This window comes from Haemaphysalis longicornis, unplaced genomic scaffold (genome assembly GCF_048455015.1).
Source record: "Haemaphysalis longicornis isolate Haplotype H1 unplaced genomic scaffold, Haemaphysalis longicornis Haplotype H1 scaffold_15, whole genome shotgun sequence".
Taxonomy (NCBI): Eukaryota; Metazoa; Arthropoda; class Arachnida; order Ixodida; family Ixodidae; genus Haemaphysalis; species Haemaphysalis longicornis.
The window spans coordinates 15,115,762-15,136,935 of NW_027526257.1; the positions used below are offsets into that span (position 1 = coordinate 15,115,762).

Sequence of the window (21,174 nt, forward strand, 5' to 3'; positions counted from 1 at the left end):
TTTGCCGCAGCAGTGGAGGGAGCCCTGTGGCAGTGCCAAGGAATGGTCAGTTCTGCAACTGTGCGGCTTACTGTTTATTTAGTGTGTGTTTACCTTTTAAGTGCGAATGCACTTCTTAAGCGAGCCTGAAGCGTCCGCCGCCGTCCGCATAGCAACAGCTGCGGGTGCGCGCGCTCCTCGTCTTCCTTGGCAACGGGGGGAGATGGGCGCGCTCTGCCTGGCCGCTGACATGGCACATACCCACGTGGGGGATTGGCCAGGAATCTCCTCGTCTTCCTTGGCAACGGGGGGAGATGGGCGCGCGCTGCCTGGCCGCTGACATGGCACATACCCACGTGGGGGACTGGCCAAGAATCGGGCGTGAGAAGGGCTAATGCACCCGCTTAAAGGAGTACTGACACGAAATTTCAAAGCTGAGATCCGCTCTAGCAATCAAGTACAACGACAACACAAATAGGTGTCTGAGAATAAATGCATCTTTCTTTCTTTGTAGTTGTGTGTGTGTGTGATCTCTCTCTCGCGAACATTACCGAACCGCGCAAATTCAACTCGTGCATTCACACTTTCACATTCTTCCCCTCGGGGAAATGCGGGGAATTTTTTTAGTTTGCAGTGTGCACGAGAGAAGGGGTTTGGCGTTTCGGCATTAGGCACGCCTTAAAAAGAAGCCCATAAAATACTCAGTATCTGCAACATGTGTATTCCATGATTTGGAAAGTAGACTCCTTGTGCAATCAACAAAAAGAACTGGCAATTTGACGGAACTTTATTGCACTGTATACAGACTCCACCACAACTCCATGTTTCTTGCTGCAACCAGCTTGCCAGATAGAGTGCAGCAACGAATGACGGAAGGGTCGCACTCTTGATAAGTGGCCTTTGTGTCCAAGGAATGCATTTTCCAATAGGCCAGTTGAATCTCCCGCCAAAGTGGCTCAGTGTGATGTACTGCTGATTCCAAGAACGCTGGTCCGATTCCCAGCCACAGTGGCCACTTTTCATACGGAGGCAAAAAAATGAAATTCCCAACTGTCAAGATTTCTTCGCTCATTCAAAATCCCCAGGTGGCCCAATTAATCCTAAGCCCTCCACCACGGTGAGCTTCTTAGCTCAGGTGTAGCGTCAGCGAATTAAACCCCAAATAATAAATACTGTGTCTCCAGCACACACTCTAACACTTCACCCAAAATGCGACTTTCTGCCTCAAACTAAAGTCAGGAACTCAATGGCTAATGCGTGTTGGTCCACTGTGTAGTGCATAAAGAGAACTCCTTAATGGGCATTTGTAATGCACACTGCAGCTACCTGGATTCAGACTCTTGCATTATAGGCGACTGCCAGTTGCTCAAGGTAGCACAGATCACCACATCCGATTACCCAACGAAATAGGAACTGGACGATCACATGTGTGGTAGCACCTGATACACTGGATCCGCCTTTCCACGTGTTTCCTAAGTGCAGAAATGTCCTGGGTTTCTTGGGTCTCCTCAGCTAATTTCTCGCGTCGAAAGAAGGGTGGAATGCTCAGCTTCGCACCTATATCCTCCACAAGGTCATCAATTCGGAAGCCCTTGTCCGACATAATGAAGTCTCCTTCCTCGGAACTCTCGCACCAGAAAACCACTTCGTATCACACATTTCCGGTCTTATGTGCATCCTGTAAAGAGCTCGGAAACAAACGCAACCTACCCATGAGGAGCCACTCCAACCAGTCTCTTAAATGTGTGTGTTGATTTATAATTATAGTTTAGGCCAGACTGCTTCACAAATGACGATGGCACTTCGCACCTTATTTCTGTTGCACCAAGCAACATGCGCATGGATGCGTACTTCTCCACAAAAGCCCGATGCAACAGCTTTCCGCGACAGCCATAAAGTCAGCTCTCCCAGCTGGAGGTAGATAAAATGCACACAAACGAGAAATAGCCTAGACACTGTGCTCTTGGTAAAAGCACACAAATGTCCAAATCTATTGGTGAAAGACGCCAAGATGGAGCTTTATGAAAACCATAAACAACCGGTTCTGTATGCTGACTTTTTGTGGTCGGCCCCTATAACCTTCGTTCTGTGGGGTACTGATGTTGTGGTGGCGTATTATATTTTCGCCTTTGTTGCCAGTGTCCAGGAACCGAAGCAAGTCTACAAAAGTCTCGTAGGCAGTCCAGTGTAAAATTAGATGTCGTCATTACTTTGCTGGAATTTTTCCATTCCTAATGGCTCAAACTCCTCCTTCAGCTTTTGGAAGCAATGGTGGGCAGTGACTAGCTCATCTTGAAGCAGGTGGAACTCCAGGCGCTTTGCTTTGAGCTTCTCTCTTACATCTGCTAACTCTGACTGGACATTATCGAGTTCAGCACGTTCCTGGCTTAGCTGGAAGGCCTGCATTGTCAGTGCCTGTTTAGTGCTCACTACGTCCGCCCTAAGCTTTTCCTCCGGGTCTTAGGTGGCGGCGAGCTGATCCTCAAACGCCAACAACAGCATCTATGCTGGCGGGGCAATCTTCTAGGGGGCGTGGTCCTGTGGAATATGAAAAATGGGTAGCATTTCGGCTGGCGTACCCGCAAATTTTTCGGTCGGTGTACCATGGTTTCCAGACCAGCAATGACCTTTTCGCTAAAAGAGCGACGGCAGGTGGTCGCCCGTTTATGTGACACCTTCGTCAAAAGGTCACAGGGTTTTTTTTATTTTTTTTTTCTGTCTTCCTTTTTGCCCCCTCCGTCCCTCCCGGTGTTTGTGTCGTCCCGTCGAGGCCGATTCCTCTGGGCCCGACTCGCCGCACCAAATACGAGGGCGTTTGAGGACTGCATGCGCGGCATTCCCTTTCTTTCTTGTGTTTTTTTTTAAATCACATTCGCGCGTACGAAAGAGGCATGCGCACCGGTTCCAGCAGCGGCTGTGTTGATTAGCTCGCATCATGCTTTCGCGGGTACTACAAACGTATTAGGTCCCGTAAAGGCCGCGGATCTGTCAGCCGGCTCTGGTTACAAACCCCTCCGTGATGGCGCCGCGGCGTGGGGTCGGGCCCGGGTTCGTTCTTGTTTTTCGCTTCACCCCCGGGGGAAATTGCGCGCATGTTGGCGTTAAGGTTCCAGGCACGAAATTCATATGAATTTATTACGTATGTTCTTGTTCTCAATTATGCGTTATTTTAGGCCAGCGGGTGGTTATGCGGCCTTGGCAGAACCCGGCTCTGTATGGTCGGAGCTGACACGCTTAATCGTTATAATATAGCAAATGGAGATTATAAATCGAGAGAGGTAAAAGGAGATAGATAATAGTGTAAATAGTCCAACCGAATTTTAAAAACCCAAGAATGAAAAGAAAAAACAATACGAAAATGAGCTAACCCAATAAAAAGTGCGCATATTTTACACAGCTCCCACAATACAGACAAATAGGGGATCCTACCTACTGGCTGAGGTCGTCATGACATTCACAGTCAGACTGGCGGCTCGGTGCTCGCAGCGAATCTCTTCCACGTAAAGGATGAGGCCTCGCGATCCGGGGTTTATCCAGAATTTAGATTTTAGGTGGGGAGGGGTGGTCGAAATTGTCCTGGGGTGTGTGTATAAATCCCTGGGCAGGGTGCTTGTGGTAGTGCAATCTTTTTTTTTTTTGGGGGGGGGGGGTGTCGATATCCTTCTGGGGGGGGTTAAGGGGGCCTTGAGGGGATGCTATAAATCCCTGCTCCCCCTCAGCCCCTCAATCCCTCCTCACCCACTCGCACAACACGTTTCCTCGGTTTCCTGGCTTCAAAGGCATTGCTACTAGTAGAGGAAAGGAAGAAAGACGAGCACCTGTCCACCCACCCGCCGAAGGGGGTTTGACGCCCACGCCTATTAGTGTTTCGTGCTAGCCCGCGCATTCCACCGATCTCGCCAGGGCTTTGTACGGGAAAACCAGTAAAAGATGCCAATGATGCCAGTTTTTTTTTTTGCCAGTTACCACCTGTAACGGGGAAAAGAAAGTATTTCGGGCCCAATAATCTTTAGTGCCTGCCCTAAGCAGCGCTAGTATTAAACCAAAAGTGTAAAACATGGTTATATTAGTCCTCTTCGGTAAGATGACATGTCATCACCCCGCTTCAAAGGGGAAACCAATAGCAATCATCATCATCATCATCATGCCGGCTGTGGTTATTGCACTTCTAGAAGTTTTCTTACTTTCGAAGTACACAATGCAACTACACTTACGAGGTCATATCGCGGATCGGCTACGTGCTATTTTTTTTAGTAAACATGTGCAGTGACGTATGCAGGGGTGAGGAGGGGGCGGCTTCAGTGCGTGGTCTGAATTCTAGCACCGCATGAGAGCGGCGAAGTCACGCGTCAGCCGCTGCGTCGACGTGCGTTGGTGGGCACGTTTGTACTAACTCTGCCATTCTCTTAAAGTTATTTTTGACCGTTTATGAGGAGTTATTTCCGATTGCCTAAATGCAGTAATTAGAACCCTAGATCTGCCATAAAAATACACTTGCCTTACATTATTCATTGCTACGAATGCTTGCGGGCCGATTTTGAATTCCTGCAAATAATGTTTCGCGTTATCACCGTCAAATCTGAACAAATAAGAGAGCTTAATAAACAAAGCACACGTCGAACAATTTATTTCCTTGCAACTTGGTGCCCTACCTCGATGTTATGTACGGACTGCTTCATATAAGCGTAAGCAAAACACATTTCAGCGCTGCCTTGCTACAGAGGCTAGGGTCAAACGTCAGTTGTAGATTGAGAGGCAAGCTAATCTGGCACCCATTGTTTACTCTGCAAAAAAGAAAGCTGATCAAACGCTCACAGCAAAAAAAAAAGAAAGGAAAAAAGTTTTGCAAGATTCCAACATGGATTTTCAAAACGAAAGCGCAACCAGCCCAACTCTCCATCTTTCGACCACGCCAGGACAGATAGCGGAGGTGAAGGAATCGGTGTACTAAGATAGGCTGCCAACGAATATTGTCGGGTATGTTTTGTTTTGGCCGTATTGAAGAAATTTGGGCAGTGATAAGGCTTGTTTCTTACACACCGACCTCGAAGGCGAGGCCAATTATGCTAGTGCTACAAGCGATGCAACCGAAGCTCCCTTAATTGGGCCAAGAAAAGCTATCGCGCTTCCTCGGTCTCCCCTACACAAGCCGCGAATGGGAGGAATGCGCCGGTAGAATCCTGGCGCTGCTAACGCTAGCGCGTCACGCACCGATCTTGCAGATAGGGCCCTTCATGCTAATGCTACAAGCGATGTAGTCAAAAATCCATTTTTTAGCTCTCAAAAAAGCTATCGCAAATTCCCGATCTACTTGATAAATTCCAAACTAGCCGCAAATGAATGATCGCTTTAGATCAGAAATGGCTTGCAATGTGTCTCAATGGCCGATTACCGCAGGTTAAAAATAAATGGGTTGTTTTCTGCTAATAGGAATGACCCCAACCACGAGACGGACAGAAAACCCGGACGCTGCCGCCCGCATTCACATGCTTTCTGGCGCTGCGTCGATGCCGATATCTGGCGAGCATAGACACCGGCTTCGCTCGCGCGCCATTTCGCGTCGCCATGCATTTTTGGCTATGCATTTTGGCGACAGGCGCATCGACGCGGGACAGCGTCGGCACGCGAAAACGCCGAAAGTGAGCTGCATGTGGTTGGGCCTGAACACTCCAAAGACAGTTATTTGTGACCACCACAAATACTTGCACAGTGCGGCGACTTATACAGTAACGGCAAAAGCCAACGAACTCTACTGCTAGAGTGGGCATTAATGCACTAGTTTTGGCTTGCATTCTCATTCGAACACTGTTAATTTTTCGCACTTCGTGAAAACCAATGTATGTAAATTTTTACGCCACCTTAACTAAAAAAACAGAACAAACACTTGATTGCATTCACACCGGTGAAAAAGCCGCCCGGGACAAATTGAAAATAGCAAATGAATTTACCGAGGACAATTTTTGATCTCGTTTACTAATACACTGATTCCCTCCCTGTCACTTCCACTGCCCCCAACGAAGTGGATTCGGTCAGATACTTCCCGATTTATATTAATCACGTAACAATCTGTGTTAACCAGGACGTAAATATTCGCCTACTTGAAGATAACTAACTGCTTTTCTAAATGATGCACACTTCAAACGATAATGCCTAGCATAAAATTTTGGCTTTTTGTCTCTGACCAGATCTCGCCTTCATTACGCTTCCGTGGCCTGGAACCCGCATACAAAAAAAACAAGATATGTTAACAAATTTCAACAAATTCCAAGCCAAGCGGTTGCACTTGTATATAACTTCTATCGAAGAGTCAACCTCCCGCCTCGCACACACACACACACAGTCATGCAGAACAAAACAATCCCAACTGTCAAATCATGAATGAAAGCTAGGGGTTTCGATTCCTTTCCGATACAGCAAAACCCCTTTAATTCGGCCGCCTTTAAATCAGAATGTCGGTTAATTCGGACTCAGAATCTTGTCCAGTCCAAAATTCTTTGTAGTTAAATTTCTCATTAATTTCGTTCAGATTTGGTCGAAATTTGGTTACTTTAGACTCCCGCCGAATTCAGTTTGGGAACCCGCAGCGCATTCCGCTATGGCCGCGTGTCAGCTATTTCGGATTCGCAGCAGAAATCGAACGCGCACATATAATCTTCGAGATCGGAAGGGGGTTTGTACGAGGTTGTGTACATCTCAGAGGCACAAAGAAAAAACACGTGGCACTGGTGACTGGTCCAGAACGAAGTGAAAGGCAGAATTCCCGTTGCTGTGGCCATCAGTCTGGCCGACAACGGTCGCGGAAAAAATTATCCCGGAACAAATGGCCTTGTAACAAATAGTTCCGTAACTAATTGTTCCGAAACAAATGGTCCCAACTTCAAACAAGGAAAAAATGGTTCCACCCCTACTTTCCCTATGCATGAGCGCCTGTATGAGAGAAGGAGGGAGAGGGTAAGTGTATTTATATATAAATGTTTGTATTTGTGCACAGCCTATTTTGCATCTGTCTAGACATAATATATTTGCTACGGCTGAATTTACTTGAGGTAAATATTGCATACAAATTTGTCATCGTACGTTTATCTTGTCCCGTGCTTCCTTTGCTTGTGTTCCTTTATTTATTAAAGCTTGAGAAGCGAGTCCCCCTTGAGCCTGTACAGGGAGCCAATTTACAGTGACAGTGTTATTTAGGGTACGTGAAGTATCAAAAATGTGAGTGGGCCGGTACCGCTGAATATCAGACAACGTAGAGCTGCACTAGTGGATCACGCTCGCCGATTTATCGCTACTTCAGAAAAGATTTTTACCCGATGAATGGTTTATTGCGTTTAAGCTGAGTTACGGTTCTCTCCATCTGAAATGGTTAAATGTCTGCAGTTCGGATCAAGTGAAGTGGCACTAATCAAGATTTCCGGGACCATAAGTTCCGGGACCATTTGTTCCGGGACCGTTTGTACCGTTTTTGCTTCAGCAAACGGCAATCACTGACTTAAAAAAACTTTAGTGATGTTGAAAGCATTTTTAAGTTTTTATGACTATACTCGCTGTGATTCGGACATACCGTGAAATCCGCATCAACGGGGTTTACTGTATTTGTAAGGGCAAAATGCGCCTGGACTTGTAGACTTATCTTGCCTCGATTTCACCGCGACGTGTAAGTCCTTATAGGGACCGGGCAGCTGGACGGGTGGCGCCACCACTCGGCGCTCCGCTCGTCAGTGGAATGAGCCGGTGCATTGGACTACACAGCCTCCCGTTGTTTTTGTCGTGTTTACTTCGGTGCTTTGTATGTTTTGGTGGCGTTGTGAGCAGACATGTGAGATGAAACGATGTCTAGACAGGTGTGTTGGGTTCTTAGATGCAGTAATGACTACGTAAACTTGTCAGACGCGTCTAAAGTTGGGTATCGGCTGCAATGGCATGAGCGCTTTTTGCAGCGACCTGCGCTTGGCTACACCCGTTCTGAGCTCGAATAAAACTACTATTATTAGTATTATTTTTTTCTTAAATGCACTAACGGCTACGCAAACTTATTGGATGCTTGTAAAGTTGGGGAAGGGCTACATTGACACGAGCGCTTTTTGCAGCGCTCTGCGCCTTGCTCCGCGCGATCTGAGTAGGAATAAAACTATTAGCAATATTAAAATTCACTTCTACCACTTTAAATTATCTTCGCTGGTTTCAATGTCTACGGTTTCCACGGCAGCCTTAGCGCTGGGATACCTCGATACGTGTGCTTTAAATAGAAAGGCACCTGCATACGAGATGGATTACCGTGTACGTAGAAATGTTGCGGTAGTTTGCACTTTCTGTAACCGTAAGCCTTGTACCTTCGGTTTTGGCGAGCGACACTGTGACAGCATGGGAGCCTGAAAGCCGAAGTGGAAATCCCACGTTTGTGGTGGTCATTTTATCAAGAGCCAAAGTTATTCACCAACTCAAAAGCCCAAGCTACAAACCATCCCTCCTCCTCTTCCCGTTTTACCACCTGCGTAGAATAAATGCTGGCACCGATAGTTAAAAAAATGTGGTAGTGTTAACGTCAGCCGGTGTTTTTTAATGCTAAAGTATTCTTTACAGAGTACCTAAAAAATCGTGTAATGCCTGGTGAAGACACCAAAAACGCGCGATTAATTGCCTCAAATATGGGTGCATGAGCCCGAGTCCTCCACCACAGACATATTTCCGACACGCTGAAAAAGTTTAGATTTGGAGAGGGGGCATTGAAGTTCAAAATTAAACAGAAAAATCATCTCGCCCTCCATCTAATGATTATGATGGTTGAACACAAAGCTTTCTTCGTGCGAAATTGAATGGGAAATGGTCAAAGTCAAAGACGCTGCGATTAAAATACCAAACTGCGTGCTTGTCAAATTCGACGCTTAATTAATCAAAGTTTAAATCCAGAAGGCAACCAAGGAAACCCATACGATAGATCTTTGCGATAAACGATCATCGTCGTTAGACTGAGGTGTGCATGATTTTTCAATCGTAGGTGGCAGCTTGTAAACCGACCGCAGCATTCAGTTGTGAAGCTGAGTGCAGGTTTCGGGCACCCTCCTGTCTTGCGTCCTTCAGCCACGCAGGAATTAGTTTCTGAAAAACCATTTACCAACTAGCCAGCACCCATTGCAATTCTTGTAAAGCAGTGCTTCTCCATGACAAGCAATAACGTTCTACTATCATGTGATATTAATATTTATTCTATCAACGATTCCCGATGACTGTAGTAAGAGCATTTCTGTTAAATTAAACATGTTTCAGCCGTCGGTAATGAAGTTACGGAAGCGTCGTCCATCCCAATTTCTGTTTTGAGGTAAATCTTCGAAGACACCCCCAAACTTTGTCTTTCGCTTGTGCACGACGTCTACGCCGTTTCGTCATCAACTGCCAAAGGCCAGCGCCGCAGCATTCCTAGATCGGTTGCACACCCCGGCTTTGTGGGAGCATTTAGCGGCAATATACTCCTCGATTCGCAAAACTGCATGCAGGCATGAAAAAAATTGCATGAAGCAACGAACTTTCACTTCCAGCTTGACTTCCAGCTTGGCGCATTGAGCGTCGTCTGCTATTTGTAAATACCGAGTATGGGCGTAAATAACACACATGGCATCCCTCGTAAACGTCACATCCACGCTCAAGATTTACCAATTTGAAAAATGCCCGTGGGGTTACGTACGCTTTGCAAGCCGCACCGCAGAAAAACGACAGAAAGCCATGCACAACTACGCTTTGCTGACCGCCACCGGCATTCCACTGACGAGCGGTTCTCCACGGGCGGCGCTGTTCGCTGAAACGACGGTGGTGCCATACAACGGCCGCCCGGTCCCTATACCACCATTTTAAGATTTGCCCCATTGTTTGCGCACACAAATACTACGAATATTATTTTTCGCGAGAGCAATATCCCACTGGAATAGTCATCCGGCCGCCCCACGTACTTCTCATAATCGTCATGCAGAAATTGATCACATTTCCCAAATGTAGTAATTTTTCTCTTTTTCGTGTGTGTGTTTGTTTAAAGACTAAACGTTGTGTAGTTTTATGGGTCTAGATCTTTTCGGTACAGGGCGTTTCGGTACGGTCTTTTCGGTACATGGACATTTCGGGACACGGGCGCTTCGGCAGTGACTTCAGCCGACACAGCACCTAGTGGAGTGTCGCCTGAAGGGGTCGCCACTGCCACGGCCGGACTCGACTCTCCTCCTCCCGCGCTCCCCTTACGGCCTTCGCATTGGGGCGTCTTGCTGGGGTGAGCCTCATTTCACAGACGATCGCCCCTACACCCCCTCTTGCTCCTCTCACGTGATCGCGGAGGTCGTGACGTCGACAAAAGGTCACGTGACAGTTTGTCAGGTGACTAACCGTCCAGAGCGAGCGAGCGAGTGAGAAAAAGAGAAAGCGTTTTTTCTTTTTTTCTGTCACGTGATTGCAGAGGTCGTGACGTCAAGATTAAAAGTCACGTGACCAAAATTATTTCGCCGTTTTTTTTTTGTTTTCGTTTTTTTTTTTTGTTTATGCGCGTTTTCTCTACGTGGGCGTCGGCGGGTCGGCGTTTGAGGCCCCATTGTCCGCGTGTTACGTTGTCAAGGCCGGTTATTTAAACCAAGTGCAGCGTCAATCTGGAAACGCTCGAATTCTCGTTGTGTGCTGTGCTGGGAGCTCACGGGTGAAGCCGGCGTGCTGAGCCCTCGTTGGCGAAACGGTGACCTCGACGACACCGATCCGTCTCGTGAAGAATCGAGGACGAAGTTTGCCACCACTAGTTCTGCACTACCTATCCTACAAGTCACGTTGCCATCAGTAATGACATGCAACAACGTGCCAGAGATCACCACACGAACAAACGCCGTGATGTGATGTGGCGACGTGAGGTTCGATTGTGTGCATCGGAGCGTAGAGCTCGACGTCTTACCACACTCGGCTTTTGCGGTAAATGTGCAATTGAGATGTGGTCGAGTGGAGGGTGTGTTGTGTCATATGTACCGATTAATTTGTGCTGTCGCCCTTCATGTCAGCGCACTCGGCGGTGAAGTGGTGCGATGCTTGCATGGCAGCGATTGTTGCAGGCAGCCGCTGCAAGCGACGCGCGGTTGCGCTGGCAGTTACGATCGCTTTGGCGTTCGGTTATGTTTCGCTCAACGGAGCTGGTACTCGCGTAACATGCTGCGCGTTGCGGGGACGAAAGATGGCACCGGAGGTGGTGAAAGGGTACGGAGACCATGTTGACAGCGGGACGCTTGTTTACTTCATCCCTCTCCCGTGCACTTATTCTATTCCAGCATAAAGGCTAGACTTCTGCCAATTACTAGGACGTCATAACCTAGCTTTATGAACAACAAAAAGTAGGTTCTGTAGCTAGTAACAGCTTCGAATTTCAGATTTACAAAAATATAGCAATTACACTGGACTAAATGGCCACTTTACAAGTGACCTTTTAGAGCTGCTATAATTCAGGCATGTTATCTGAACAACCTCCGCTTAAACTCTTTTGCGCTTACCCCCGCCTTTTGATATATATCCTCCTCTGGGGATTGAAGTGTCCATGTGCATTCTGCTCTTTGTTCTCCAATTTTATTTCAAGCCGCTCTAAAACAAAGTTAATGTAATGACTTGCATAGTTTCGCAGTGTTAGTAAGAGTATTCCTAGTTCGCAACCAATTTTACATATTAATTGTGAAACCGCCATACTTCTACTGCACTAACGTTAGTCGCAACCGTTACCGAAGCCTGAAAGGAACTTTATATTTTTTTTGCGTGTCAGCAACAACTGCTGTAAATAAATTTTGTACCAAACATAATGCTTGCATTATGGCGCATACAGTTGGGATGTTTAATTGCCGCTGCTGTACATCACAACTTTACATTAATCAGGCAGAGTTAGAATGACAGCAAGCACTTTCCACATGCTTTGGAGAAACTGCTTTTAAAACAAAATATATAAAATATAAAATCAGCACATGTTCAAAAAGGCCATTAACTGCGAAAGTAAAATTAGAATTCAATAAGTACACTTCAACCACGAGAAAAACCAAAGAATATTTTACTACAAAAAGTGCAATATCTTGCAGGTAGGTAGTTTATTGGTGATGTGACTGACTGCTTGTTTGTACCTGTAATTCTGCCTTAACAGTGTGAAGCATTCAAATGGTAATGACTGTCTAAGCTGTAGCTTTAAGCCACTTAACTGCACTCAGCAATGCTACAGATCTGTGAAACAGGATAGTTGAGCAGACACCAATTTATTTGAGAGCAGGCCTCAGGTACATGTGGGTGTACAAACATATTCAAAGTTAAATAACACCGAAAGACAGACTAATATATACACAGGTGAACAATCCTATGTGGAGTAATAAAATAAAAATCAAAGAACACAAGACCACTTGCACTTCGCTGTACAGATACTAGGACACTGCACCTCTGTGAAATTAAAACTCGCGGGCATGTACAAAGCCTCCACAAAAATTGTTCCATGGTCAGTTAGAAAAACAGTAAAGAGAAGAGTTGGTTCTCAAAATACAAAAGGCACGAATTCAGGTAAATTCCAATACATTAGCATGTATAGCTTACATGTATGCCACGCGTGGAGGCAACACCACTCTGATAAACTTGAACAAAGCATGGACATTACACAAATATCTATTATTTGAGGACTGCTAAGCATATACTACAGACCAGTACTTTGTTGATGAATTTAATTTCCCTCAAGTGACCCTTTTAAGCAGTTGAAAAACTAGAATGTGGCATAGATACAGTAACGACGCCAAAACAACATACATATCAGTTGATGACACAGCCCGCCGATGGAACCTTTTTGAACTCAAGTGAGCACGAACATATCATGCAAGCCTCTCTTCACTGTCCTTAGAACAGGGAGTTTAGTTCAGCAAAAAACACACTCCCGGGATATCTGTGTCAAAATTTCAGTGTAAATGTAACATTAAAGAAGCCATGAAGACAAAATGCAAGTTTGGTTTATTTGAAAAAGTGCCTCATTACAATAACCCTGATATCACTTTAGGCGCAAGCTTCACTCAAATAAGCTATTAATAAGCAAAACAGAAAAGGCATGCAACACCCTAGCTACTTTTTCGCACTGTATGATGCATTATGGGCAGATTGTTGCGATTGGCTGATGCCGACAAAGTGCAACACAAATTCAACAGCGGTCGTAAGCTTGTAAAATGAGATATTTGCATCTAAGTTTGGTACATATTCCTTTTATAGCGGTAGGAAGGATAAAATAAACAATGAAAGCTACAAACATAAACTTAAAAGCACCAGTGCTAACGGGACGCACAATGCTGGCCGAAGCTGCGGAGCCGTCGAGCACAATGGGCTTGCCTGACACGACACTGTTAACTGCCATAAGCTACATTGCCACTTACGTAACTCTGTTTGTCGAGCATAACCAGTGTTTCACGAAACGATTACTATGAACTGTACAAAAATAAGCCAGGTGCACATCCGGTCAAAAACAAAGCGAGTGTGGACAGCTGTCTTTGCGCGGTATCATTGTGCCACATAGGAACGTGGACGGTAAATAAAGACAACAAATGACACGTCTCGCCGTTTGCAGCAAGCTTAGTCAACACACACTTTTGTTTTAGGAACCTACCCTAAATATGCATCGCTGATGTCGCGAAACACGCAATGCACCGGGAGAAAATTTGGACTTAAATTGTTTAATTTCTCAGTGAATAAGGCATTGTTTGCTGCCTGACAAGTGCTGGAGGCACTGTAAAACACCAAATCTTTCACAACTTGTATTTTGCTTTCATGGCCTTTTGAGTGCAAAGCAATTTGTGGACAACTTGGGAAGAGTTCATACACCACTCGCAAGTCAGCTAACCTACAGTAAAAGGATAGTGCACTATAGGCGTTTCCGCTTTGGAAGGGGTTTCAAAGATGAGCATCCTTTCGTTGGTGAGCCTCGAATTTGAAGACCTGAACTGTGTGGCACACATTCAGCTAACCTACGAAACGCTGATTCAACCATTTTCTTGGTGTCCACCAGTGCATCAACGTCATGACAGTAATGAAGAAGGGAGCTGCACTTTTCCCATTCTTCAGCTATGGCTTTTCGCAGCACTGATGCAGCCGGATTTCCTAGAGCTTCTCTCTCGGAATGCAGAGCCAGCTGAGGGGCCTCAAAAACAGGCAGCTCTACGAGATCAAGAATATCAGAGAATGTATCTGATGGTGGACAGCTGCCCAAAGTAATTTCGGGCCGATTACGGTAACTATCTGGGAGAGATGCAAACGACCACCCACTAATGTGCTTAAAAACAGCACAGAAGTGCTTGCATGGGTATTTGTACTTGGCAAAGTCAGGGCAAGTGCATAGAGGCTTGCAGAACTCAACTGTGTGCGCTTCATCGTCATCTCTTTCCGACTGAACAGCAAACGCACCTTCAGTAGGCAGTTCCCTAATGTCAGAGCGTGTATACTCCTCTGCATTTACAAGCCGCCTGAGCATGTGCCTAATAAAGCTGTGGGGCCGGATGTGAAGAAATGCGGGGACAGCGTCGTTGTACTGTCTGTACAGTGATGACTGCCTCATTGTCGACTCGTGGAACTTTTTCTCGTTGTCAGGAAGGTAGCCACAAACAACTTCTGCGATCAGAGACGTCAGTGACCGCTTTCCACTCGCACTTTTGACATAGTGGGCCTTGAGCACCCTGTTTTGGACTTCAATGCCATTATTTGTCGTTAGAACAACGTCAAATTCAAGTCTATTAAACATTACGCACAGCTCCTTCACACCTAGCCACACCGTTTCAAAGTAGCTGCGAAATTTTTCGTTGTTCCAGTACTCTGAGCTAACAAGGTCTTTAAGTGCCTTCTCAAACTCGTCTCATTTAAAGCACTGCCCAGGCGTTTCATTAGCTGCAGGGCATGCTCTGGATGAGAAATGTTATTTTCTTTTCTTCGGAGCCACCTTTGCCATGCCTGTATTCTGTGAAAATCACAGATCGTTACCCTGCTGTTCACAAACACCTGCCGGATGGCACTGATTTCTGCATTGCTGTAGTCCACCATCCAGTACTGTGGGGAAAAGTTGTTGCCCCACTGTTTTAAAATATTCAGGGCTTCAGCAATGCAGAAAGATGTTTCAAACTGCACTATAAAAGTGCCAGCAGCTGCGTACCCTGATGGCGTCTTGACAACCAGAAGAAACAAAGGCAACGCATAATCACTCGTTTTGTGCGTTGCATCTAAACATACAACTGCACTGCCGTACTTTAAGAGCATGGTGTTCATAAACTTGGACTGAAAACAGAAAAGCAGTGTTTCCTCACACTCACTGGCGACAACTTCTTCCACATTCTCCGATTCAGTACTGGTTACGCAGCTGCGTGCCCTGTATGGGCGGTAGAGGACAAAGCTGTCTGGTTGCTCGCTGCTGATTTTTTTAACTAAGTCGCCAGCATTCTCTTGGTCTATCGTGCTGAAGCGGTCTTTCCTCAGGACTGCCTGAATGTGGTTGCTCACATCTCTGTTTGTAGGGTAGAATGCCCTGCTACTGGTATCAGGCTTTTCTTTTCCTGAGAAAAGCACATCACGCACATAGTAAAGAAGGCACTTTTTCACATCTGGCACAGATGTAATTCCTTCCTTCACAAGCATTTCAATCCTCTCCGCAATGTCCTTGTTTACACCCTGGCTGAAGGCTTCAATTTCATCGAAACCATGATTGCAATGAGAGTCCAAGTCAGAAACTGCAACGTATACCCTGCATTCAGTGCTTACTGCCTGCTTTGCTTGCAGTGCCTCGTTCAGCTGTCTGGCCTTGTCCGACTTGAGCCTCTCTTCCTTATTTCGGCCACATGGCTGTGGTATGTCCGCCTGAAAATTAGGCATTATCATCGTATACATCAATCACAATGGCTTTCATCTCATGGGCACTGGGCTATGAATGCAAAAAAGATTACATAATGTGCTAGCACTATTCAGTCAGTAGAAGTTAAGTTTCTCAGATTACTATAGAAGCCTGCAGCAAAATGTTTTTTTTTCAGAGAACTTGTAAGAGCCATTTACATTATTGCAGAGGTAAAGGTAGCCGTGCTGACCAACAAAACTAATAAGTGAAATCAACATATCATTCAAATAGATGGTGTAAACTAGACTGCAATAACAGTAAAAAAATGGTGTTTAAAACAGTTATGACAACATGCTATGAAACACAGTTATGTATGAAATGGGTATAATACATGTTATCTGGAACAAGTTGCAAGTGATGAAATGTAATGCAACAGATGCTGAGTAATTTTAGCTCTTGTGCAGCTGGATCCAATTAGGAGAATTACATCATAAAGAAACTTTGATAACTAGCATCTTAAGGAAGCTATAAAATTCATTGAGCAAGGAACAAATGATTGCACTATGCACAATTATTTGGAAGTGAACATTTTAGGCGCCTCATAATTTAGAAAAAACTTTTACATTTACTTACTTGTAGGCTGTGTATGTGCAGCTCTTAACCAAGCTTTTACATCTCATTCTGAGAGATTAGTTATATAAAAATGCTTGCATCTAACTTTCCTTGTTCAGATCCAAACAATGGGCAAGTAACCGTTACAAGTCGAACTTATGAAAGCAAACATTGAAAGAGAAAAAAGATAGTTGTGTGTGAAAGATCGAAACACCTCAGCTGAAATTTTTACACCAACAATTGCACACAATTACCTTGAAGTCGGGATAAAGTTCTACATGCTTGAAATGTAGGGTTGCTGTGCATCCTTTTTCTTTGTCCCTTGGAGCAGGATTCTCTTCTTCTGGAAGACTTCTTTAGGCCAGTCTGTAGCTGTTGAGCCCTGTAAATTCAAGAGAGAGATATATTTTTATTCGTGATGCACTAATGTGGCAAAGAACCAGTACCCAAATATGTTCAGTGTGGCATCCTGTGACCTAGTGCACACAAAAAAAGGGAGCAAGAGGCTTCAATGCTCCCAAAGATTTCTTTTTGTTACTTTTTCGTTAGCACAACTTGGACACGTAAGCACTCTCTACGATTTAGTGAATGTGAAAGCATTAGTGCTCAATTGCTTCCCAATAAATATGCCAGTATTGTGGGCACTGCCATTGTGTGGTGGATCACTGGTGACCTGTGCACCAGTGGGTAAGCTTGGTGAAATCACATACTCTCATTCATATCGTCCTTTTTTTCTTTTGCGTTTGCGCCAACTGCTGCTACACTAGCCCAATGCAAAAAACCGAAATGTCCAAACCAACGCGACTGCTCTCCCTCTTCCCTGTTGAAACCACTCTGACTTTTAAAAGCAGCCTGCTAACCTTGTTCATGCGGCAACAAGCGACAATAGAACCGATTTTGTACATGGTTTTGCCGTTTTGCTGCCTCGGTAAACCAAGCTTATACACAAAAGGGTGAATGTGGGAACAACGCTGGAGTAGCAAAGCATTTATGCCAAGTTGAACATGAAAGCCTTAGACTGGTGGCGAGCTGGTCGGCAGTCGTGGGTATGGCTTGTTGTGACTACTTGTTACTCGAAAAGTCATGCCACTGAGTTCACTTGTTTTGTTTCACCATGTATGAATTAGGCTTTGAGTGGAACCGGCACAAATGAGGGTGCAGGAAATTTTCACATTCATTAGTATGTAATATACATGCCTTGTCCTTTTGCTGCTCAGTTTTCTTGTAGTATTCCACTCCGAAGATGCATACTTTAGCAGTTTGCTTGACCACACGGAATGGTATGTTGTCAACTGATATTCGACGGCCACAGTGGATCATAGAGAAAACCACGTTGCCTGAAAAGAAAGAGCAAAATAGTTTTTAAAAGCCTCATTTTTTGTTGATGAGAAAACAACCTCTCACTTTGAAGTAACGAGCGAGTACTTCGATAAGGCTAATAAATTATATTTTAAGCTCTCTAAAAGTAAAAAAGCTATCTAAACGTAAGTGCCGATAGTCAAATAATGTGGTCTCTAAAAGGGGACACGTTAACGTTGAAAATTGTGCATGGTATTAGCCAAACAGTTTGCTCATTCTTACCCTTCAAACAGTCTTACCCTAGATTATTTATGAAAAGTTTATGAAAGACCCTTCATTTAGGCGTAGCTAGTGTCTATGGAGTTTTGACGGGACCCATAATGAAAATTAAATTGTTACATCTCAGGGAACTTTAACCCAATATTTTGAGTTACGTCTGCAGACGTAACCTGAAAATGAAATTGCAGTTGCGTCCGACATGTTCCACTGTAAAAATTTTAGAGCCATGGCAGGGAACCAGAAACGGAAATTAAAGTGACGTTGATGTGGTCAAGTGAAAACAAAAAGTTAACGGCTGACGGAGCCAAAGTACAGTTACGTGCTATGCTACAATTAAAAAAAATGCGTATGTTGCTGCTTTACGTCTGTGCATCATCAACAAATTATTGTTGAAACCTGACCCTTCTGTGCGTTTCACGTCAGTTGGCAATTAAAGAAAAATTTTCTGCAGTATGTGCGTTCTAATTTTATATACATACATACATATATATGTAATTTTTTTAATCGAAGTTTGGAACATTTGTTTATATGAATGCACATGTACTTCTTGCTATATTGAACACACAAAAGAAAAGCATAGTTTTTTTTGGCGGGCAGCTCTTGCCGAGATTGATTGATTGATTGTGCAGTTTAACCAAGGGTTTAACGTACGTGCTGAAGTTACAGCTGGACTATGAGGCGTGGATTAGTGGAGGGCTCGGGATTATTTTTGACCAGCTGTGGATGTTTAGTTAGTTTAGATTACAAAGGGCGTCGACTCTACTAATTTAGAACGTCAATTTAATTTCTGTTTCGGGTTCCGCTGGTCGTGGATGCATTCACTGTGAATTACGCGGCTGATACACGCACAGCCGCCGATTTTTTAATAATGTCGCGCGAGCATCGACCGGCGGGTCGATCAGCGCTTTATCAGGGTAGAAGGCTGCGAAATGAGCGAGAATATAGATGCAGTTTGCATGCGCTTAACGGACCTGCAAGTGCTGTTGTCGTCTGCTAGGGTGTCCGTACGTTCCCGCAAGTGCGGCACAACCCCTTCCCGCTTGTGTAATCAGCCGCCTATCTGTATTGGCGTGAACAATTAACGTGCACGATAAATCGCTGTCAGCACCCGGCAATGAAGACAGCAGCTTGATTACCAGCGGGAAGGGGTTGTGTCGTGAATGTGCGAACAGCCTAGCAGCTACGACATGCAGTTGCACTGGCGGGAGCGGTCTGCGGATGCGAACTGTGATCGTTCAGCCGCTTACGTATACCTTGGCGCTGATCGAACCACTCGTCGGCTTTACGTAACCCAAAACATTCAATGGTAACAGCTCCGTCGCGTGAAACTCTACTTTGCATTTTGGGTTTCGTCGGACGTACTTTAAACTGCGGCAAGTACTAGGCCAGAGGCAAGTCCATGCTTACCTTTGCGCGAGTTGCTGGCATCTTTTGACGTTCGCACGGAGTACTTAACGTTCACAGCAGCCAAGGACCTTTCAAAGTGCTGAACCTCATCATTTGACTTCAAGTAGCCATGCCAGTAGCCGTCTTCTTGATGCAGCCCTTGCAAGTACTTCTCCAAAACAATTTTCTGCCGATCAGCAGAGTCGCTCATCGTTGCATGTCGTCGAAGACCAGCGTGCAAATGCGAGTTCTTGCGGTGGACTGAACGTGCGCGTTCTGCGCTCCGGTATACGGAAAGACTCAAAAGGACCACACAAGAGCAAAAACATTTTTGTGTTCACTTTATTTTGAGGGACTCCTTTCCAGAATTAAAGTAAACAATCACCACATGTGAAAGCTCCATGCGCGTGCGTTGTGCCGAGCGCTTTTAGCTAGGAACAGGACGGGAGAAACATAACCAACACCACATGTGAGCCTCGAAGGAGCATGGAGAGCCAGATGCAGGAACAGGTAAGGTTAATATTTACCACATGTGGGCGTCACCTTCACGGCGCGCAAGGCCAGCCGCGCGCTCGGAACGATCGACCGCCACGCACGAACGCGACGCCCGAAACCACGAAACGACCAAAACAAGAAAAAAAAGAGAAAAAAACTCTCTCTCTCTCTTTTTCTCACTCGCTCGCTCGCTCTGGACGGTTAGTCACCTGACAAACTGTCACGTGACCTTTTGTCGACGTCACGACCTCCGCGATCACGTGACAGGAGCAAGAGGGGTGTAGGGGCGATCGTCTGTGAAATGAGGCTCACCCGTCTTGCTGCCTGCCGCCGCAATTTGGCGGTGGCGCTGCCAGCCCACTGCTGCTCCGCCGCCGCCAAGCGTGTTTACAAGCGTAGTGTGTGCGGTGCAGCGCCGGATACAGCCATATATGAGTGACAATTTGTGATGCAGAAAGTGCATGCATGGTTGGACATTCTCCGATGAATATGCACCGTTGTCCAGTAAGCTGCCAGAATCTAACCAAGCAACGTCGGCCAGCACTCATAGCGGCGAAAACTAATGGTGGCGCCATGAAAAGATGTCCTGAAGATCGACCGCATTGTGCATGGTCGACCGCAAGGTACATGGTGCTCTACCCACTGCGCCACAAAGCCGACACAGAATGGAAGGCTACGAACACGCCTTATATCCTTGACTCATTCAAACTACGTCAAGAAGCTGCTGATACAACGCATTCACTACCTGTGGGCGGAACGCGAGGTACATGGTGCTCTTCCCACTGCGCCATAAAACCGACACAGAATGAAAGGCTACGAACGCGCCTTATATCCTTGACTCATTCAAACTACGTCAAGAAGCTGCTGATACAACGCATTCACTACCACCAACTCCCCAGACACTAAACGTTAACGCAATACACCCACCCCCTATGCGACGCATTTACTCGAGTCTCCCTCGCGGGGAGATGGGCCCTTTTTTTGTAGCTCGTAAACGTGTTAATGCATAGTGAAGAAATAAAATCCCAAAAACCGCTTAATAATCTAATTGTTATGCCAAGCCCGAGCCAAAAATGGGGGTCTTCCCATGAACCCCCACGACGGCACGGCTTACAAGGCGCAGTGTCCTCTCTAGTATACTTACTAAGAAACTCTAAGGTAACAGCGACGCAAACCAGCAGTGTTTAATGAAAGTACATGCATAGTGCGCATGCACGTACGCAAAAGCGCGGGGCACCGCTGCAGAAGAGCCTGCAGTCCACCGGGTTCACAAACTTTTACGCACGATAATCGCCGATTGC

The 21,174-nt window shown here is 45.7% G+C and overlaps 1 pseudogene; it reads right to left on the bottom strand.

Moving 5' to 3' along the window:
• Positions 1-13,852: 13,852 nt before the first annotated feature.
• LOC144165767 (uncharacterized) lies at positions 13,853-19,589 on the bottom strand (annotated as a pseudogene).
• Between the last annotated feature and the right edge of the window lie 1,585 nt (positions 19,590-21,174).